Source organism: Zootermopsis nevadensis, unplaced genomic scaffold (assembly GCF_977971745.1).
Source record: "Zootermopsis nevadensis isolate Lab colony 2312 unplaced genomic scaffold, Znev_1.0 Znev_ptg000005l, whole genome shotgun sequence".
Classification (NCBI taxonomy): Eukaryota; Metazoa; Arthropoda; class Insecta; order Blattodea; family Termopsidae; genus Zootermopsis; species Zootermopsis nevadensis.
Genome location: NW_028259137.1, coordinates 3,774,589 through 3,781,668, shown reverse-complemented (window position 1 = coordinate 3,781,668; position 7,080 = coordinate 3,774,589).

The following is a 7,080-nucleotide window of genomic DNA, read 5'->3' as shown; positions in this document are numbered from 1 at the left end:
GTGAGAGAAACAACATTAATATTTTTAAAGCAGATGTTGGATGTAAGTACCATTATTTTCAAAGGGTTAATGAAGTTCGGAAAATTAATCGAAATAATTGTCTTGTATGACTCATTTTTGATAAATTATAATTTAAAACTAGTAATTACGAGAGAGACTTTTTAACAAGCATTTTAACAATCTTATAAACGGTATAAACAATAGCGGGCCAATTTATCCTCTCGAAATAGCAATGCAATGCAAGAAACAACCAGTGAATTATTCTTACGTATCATGAAATTCCAATTCTAAAAGCGAATGTATGTAGTATGTCATATCTCTGATTTTATTTATATCCTACAAGCCGAATTTTTATCTCTTGTAATTACCAAATAGTTGTATGCATTAAACTACAAATGGTTTTAGGTACAATGGCGAACATGAATTATTACTCCTTACGTGAAACTTGGACAAGACTGTGGGGCAGAGTTATTATGGAAAACTAGAATATTTCTACACGTAAAGTACAGATGCCTAATGCAGTTTGCTTGTTCCCACGTGTAGTTATAATAAGCTACAAAATGAAATGTCTCGACATATAACCTTATATTATTTGAAGCCGATGCTAGTTTAAATAATACTTAAGAATTCAGTCCGTACCGCGAAGTAAACACAACTCTTCACCATTACGAAGATCAACTGGTTAACGCTGTTTAAGGAAATAATCTCTGTTTAAAGAATAAGTAATAGGATCATATATCATATATACCCATATGCCAAATACATTAATTATTTATTATTAAAGTATGAGAAATATATTTAGCACCGGACTCTAAAGAATTTTATACTTCTATTAAGAATTTTCTGCGTAATCTCTACTTTACTTCAAACTCAGGTTCAATTTTAAACCGAATTTATTTCACAATGCAAGTTAGAGTTAGCATAATATATAAAATACAGAATCTATTAAAGTTTAAAAGTTTCAAAAGATAACTTTGATATAGTATCGGGTGAGATTTCAGGTTCTCACGGCAATTATAAAGATGACTGTCTTGTGGGATGTTTCTGCGTGCTGTACTGAGAAGCAAACGGACGTTTCAGAGGTGCTTGCTACTTTAAACCACCATTATGTTATTTTCATGCGGATGGACACACATGAACAGCCATATATGTGTTAATTTCTCGCACATCGTGTAAAGAATGCAAAACATGTAAAATTCTGTGGTGGAAGGCAAAACGTTGGTATGTGTAAAAATAGTTTGCGTGTAACTATTTTAAGAAACAAGCTTTGATGTAAAATCATGATTTCCGACCATCACGTTAAAAATCTTCAATGACAGATTGATTTTATAATGTTTTTGTTTGCATATGTCACGTTGTGCCGGACAGAGTAAATCACTAGACATATATTTCAACCTTTATTCAAAAACTGTGAAAGGTGCATATATCACCTTAATTTCTTTCTAACACAGTGAAATAATTTCGTCTTTTTAAAGTAATATTTTATACTGAGTGATACATTTACCTCCAGGTAAATGAATCAAATGTTACATTGCATGTATGGTAGTAGATATTATGAAGACTTTAGGTAGATTACAACGTTTCGGGGGAGCATACTGCTTACATCTTCAGGGATATCCTCCGAAACGTTGGTAAGTATTTCTGTTTCCACGATGTTTCAGAGGCAAATCACACAACGAGTTCAAGCGACGTTAAAACCCAGAACACCATGGCCATGTTTGTTACTTAGTTATTTTGTTGGTACCTGTTGAAATGAATAATATAGGCGTTTCTGCTAACCCTTAAAATAAAATACAGGTATACCTCGGAGATATTGCGGGTCCGGTTCCAGACCATCGCAATAAAGCGAGTCATATGAATTATTTTGGTTTCCCAGTGCATATAAAAGTTATGTTTACGCTATACTGTAGTCTATTAAGTGTGCAATAGAATTAAGTCTAAAAAAACATCGCGAGAATTACCAAAATGTGACGCAGAGACACGAAGTGAGCACGTGTTTTTGGAAAAATAACGCCGATAGACTTGCTCGACGCAGGGTTGCCACAAACTTTCGATTTTTTTTAAAAAAAAAACGCAATATCTGCGAAGCGCAATGAAACGAGGTATTGCTATACTTAAATTACAAAGCTTTAATTGAGTTGGGGTTTCGACAGCTTTGACACTCGTACGTATTTTAAAAATTTTGAGTCTCTGTACAGAGCAGCGCTCTTAACCTCGGATGCTGGCTCCTGTCCTCGTGACGTGCTGAATGATTAAAATTCGAGTCTCGCTGTCGTAGTGGCAAGAAGATGGTGGACCTGACTACCCCGTCCTTCATTTTCGTGTTATATTATTCAGATGACAATTCCTGCAGGAAAGTTTGAATCCCGTGAGGTTTCTCGCACTTACAGCGAGCTTTACCAAGTACCTTACAGATTACACGGCGGCTAAGTTGTGGAATTGCATTATTCTTTTGACAAAATGCAATAAATACACCTAAGGAAGGTGGGTCGCTCGCGAGTAACAGTATAAACGTTTTGATACAAACTTTCTGATAGTCTGAGAAGTTATCTCCTACTGCAAGCAGGGCGAGTTTGGAAATGGATGTGGTCCGCGTATTTATCCAGTATTAGGCACTTAACAGCTTATTTGGAGGTATGAGAACATGAGAGAATTAGATTTATTGAAATTTTTTAGTCTTTATTTATATAATAATAATAATAATAATTTAAAATATTATTTCACACTTGCGTCAACCGCTTGAAAATTGGTTAAATTTTAAAAGCCAAATAGTAGAATTGTACCATGTTTTCTAATTTTTATTTTTCTGGTAATTTTCCAGCTGAGGTGCAAAGAATTTATATTTAAAAATAGAGACAAGGAGAGAAATACAGTCTAATAGGTTGGAAGTAGACGGATGTGAATAATACAGCCGGGAAGGTAGAAAGAAACATGAGATTAAGGTTTAAGATAAGTAACTTGAGTCGCCATTAATTTGTAAATCAATCATACAAACTGATATTACACAGCGAGGTCCATGGACGATGCAAACTATCTTTTAAAAATAAAACTGAAATTTTTAACGTGTCTATATGTTTTAGTTTGTATCTAGATAAAAATTGAACCGATTTGCACCAAACTTTACACGTTTATTAGTTCAGACAAGAAAGATAATTTAAATATTGTCTTTCGAAAAAAAATATCCTGATATCGAGTCCCGACGAGAAACCTTTTCTAGCCTTGACACTAAGCATGATAACAGAATGACACCTGGGCAAAAATTGTTAGGTTTGTGGATAATTTGAGGGATAATTTTCTTTCCTATACCAAATGATCAGGAATGTGGTAATCATTAGGACAATAAAGATTAATAAGAAACATAATATTTTTGGAATTTCCCTCCAGAGACACTGCGAATACTCTGCTATTTATTATATAATTTCCTTATAGAACTGTATGCTTCGTATGTAATTGTGTACGTTACAGTTCAAAACATTGTTTTACAAAAATGTAATTGGGTTCTATAGCTCGTTTATGCATGTACATTCTTACATCACTTAAGTCTACAGAATTTACCTCAGTTTTCGTCGCTGTTTGATACACGAAGTTACGAGGAAGCTGAAGGGCTGCTTAATTTTACATAGAGACACGGCTGTTTGCGTTCCAACCTCAGTTCGGAACGCAGTTCCGATGCATTAATTATTGAAATCAATCTTTAACGGGAAGTTTCAGAAAGGAATTAAATGCGCAAACAAGAATTGAGCAGTCTGATTGCAAATTAAATAGACACACAAAACCTGTAAGATAACAGAAATTCCTTCTCAAATTGGAATTAAAAGTTAAAGGGTCTTGTGAAGGCAGTGAGCCGGTATTTCAATTACAACCAAGAACTCAGCTTAACAAATTTAGTGTTATAAGAATTTGCATTTCACGGTGGTTGTCAGTAGTGAGTTCCGTGTTTAGCTCTGGTTCTCAGAGATTACTAAGTGTTGCTTTTACGATTACTCAACACTTAATTTGATTCTAACATTTGTCATGGCCAAAATATCCATAAGTGCATGTATTTCAGACACTTTCAATAGCGAAATTAACAACTAACTCTCCTGTAAAAATGGGATTTCTCTAAACTGCGTTAACCTGTTGATATTTGTAATGGTAAAGTGTTGTAGTTTCTTTGCGGTACGGACTGAATTATTAATATCACGTATCAATCAACTTAAACAACGATAATTTCCTTAAACAGCGTTAACCTGTTGACCTTTGTAATGGTGAAGTGTTGTGTTTTCTTCGCGGTACGGACTGAATTATTAATATCACGTATCAATCAACTTAAACAACGATAATTTCCTTAAACAGCGTTAACCTGTTGACCTTTGTAATGGTGAAGTGTTGTGTTTTCTTCGCGGTACGGACTGAATTATTAATATCACTTATCAATCAACTTAAACAAAGATAATTTCCTTAAACAGCGTTAACCTGTTGATCTTTGTAATGGTGAAGTGTTGTGTTTTCTTTGCGGTACGGACTGAATTATTAATATCACGTATCAATCAACTTAAACAACGATAATTTCCTTAAACAGCGTTAACCTGTTGACATTTGTAATGGTGAAGTGTTGTGTTTTCTTTGCGGTACGGACCGAATTATTAATATCACGTATCAATCAACTTAAACAACGATAATTTCCTTAAACAGCGTTAACCTGTTGATCTTTGTAATGGTGAAGAGATGTGTTTTCTTTGCGGTACGGACCGAATTATTAATATCACGTATCAATCAACTTAAACAACGATAATTTCCTTAAACTGCGTTAACCTGTTGAACTTTTTAATGGTGAAGAGATGTGTTTTCTTTGCGGTACGGACCGAATTATTAATATCACGTATCAATCAACTTAAACAACGATAATTTCCTTAAACAGAGTTAATCTGTTGATCTTTGTAATGGTGAAGTGTGGTGTTTTCTTCGCGGTATGGACTGAATTCTTAAATATCGTCTATTAATAGCCTGGAAACCTGACGATGAGGTACTATTTGCTCACCTGCGCCCCAATTAATCGGGCTTTAAATAGTTAATTTTGAGTGGTATGCCTTGCGCTTTCGTGATGTTGCAACATACATTATTTTTCTCAAATACGAAGTTCTTGTCAAAACTTATTCCGTCTTCTGTTATCCTAAACGCGTTGGTTCAACATCGTAGTTCTTCCATGTATATTTTTACGTCTGTCCCATTAATACTTTACAGCCGAGGATCGTGTGAAAAGTTACATATGAAGTTAAAACTGTGGGTTTATGAATAATCGTCGAGACTCAAACCCAGGACATTTTTCTGTAGTTTGGAGTTTGTTTCTGTGATTTATTTTACGAAATAGACGACTTTGGTCTTGCCTACGCCCTGTTATCATGCTTGGTATCAGAGCTACAGAAACCATCTTTATTGGAAATTGAATCCAGGATAGTTTTACGCGGTTCTGGTATGTCCCTGTAATCTCCTCTTCGAAGCAAACAAATTTGCTCGTTCCGCCTTTGTTCTGTTATACTTAGTTTCCGAGCTACACGAAACGCCTTCACCAGGAATCCAACTCTGGATATTTTGCCCTGAGTTCTGACCCTCAAATGTTCTCTTCTCGGTCTCAAGAAATAATCCTGCCACGTTTGGTATAAATCTTTTTATGTGTTCTCGAGCTATATGCCAAGTTTTATGTATCTCTGAAACCAAACTCAAGAAATACTCTAAAGTCACGATCTAAGGTTATAAACCGAAAATGGCCTGGGCTCGAGTCTCGGCTAAGATATTTTTTAGGGATAATGTTTTCCGTGATATCTAACTACATATTACCGTCGGGATAACGCATGACATGGGACACACGTCCACACGACTAGAACCACGAGAATAGGCGATGCGGTGGGATGTTCGTAGCCGTCGAACATCCCGGACGTAAACCTCTGAGACTTGTTCCTTTGGCGTTTCCTTAATGAGGAACTTTTTCCAAAGAAGCCAACATCAGTAATGCAACTCGAGGCTTTGGGTGATCAAATGTGTGGTGAAAATTCGGAGACATGTGCCACCGAGTTATCACGATCGTAGCAGTTCGTGTGTCGGAAATGGCGCGAAAGAATGGTGATCATAACGATAAATCTGCACGAATTTTGTTTGTGTTCATAATTATATTTGTACCATCATATGAATATTAAAGTTTTTATTTAAACTTTAAATTGGTTTATCAAATCTAAAAGTTCTTGACGATGGTGATGAGTCATTTTAATAAATATTTTCTAGGTTATTATCCATATTTTATTTACAGACGATGGATAATATCCAAAAAAAATTATTCAAATGTTTACATTGGTTAACATTTTGTGCGCCACACTGTACCAGCTTTAATAGTAGTTTCATATATATATATATATATATAACTACAAGAGTGTTAGTATCTTTCGATCTTCATCTGAGGTCTGGCTATTTGCATAGCAGCAATAAGTTAATAGCTCATATTTTTGTTAATTTCGCCGTCCCTGACGAATCTGCAGACGAAATTAAATTTGTGTTGCTTCCAGGATTCGTCGTCATGGTAACGCTCAACTCACCCCTCCCAAAACGATCCACGGTGTTGTCAACTTTTGCAAATTTCTACTCCTCACCGCTGCTGAAGAAGCAGCTAATTGGGACATCTTCCAGACAACGTAAGTTACTAATACAAACTCTTAATTACACACCAGTTGAAACTTTAAAGTTATGTTTCCTCTTCCTTGAAACATTTTGTTAAAAAGAGGAATCTTGTCCATCAATGGATGTTCAGGCGTTACTTAAAATCTGTTATCATCAAACACGCAATGGATGTTACAATGAGCGTACTCATATGACGGTCTTTGGCATCGTTACACCTTTCAGAGTATTATGGTCTGAAGCTTTTACGGCGACTAAATGTAATCAATTCTTCTTGGGCTACCAGCCGTGCCAGGTCGTTCAATGGAGGAAACACTAAAATTTCGAGAACTGTCTTCGTCATCGTCCTCAGGTAACCCCGAGGACACGGCTGGTAGCAGGAGAAGAATTGTAAGACTTGAGGTTCTCACAGCGGTGAGTATGAAGATTTCTGTC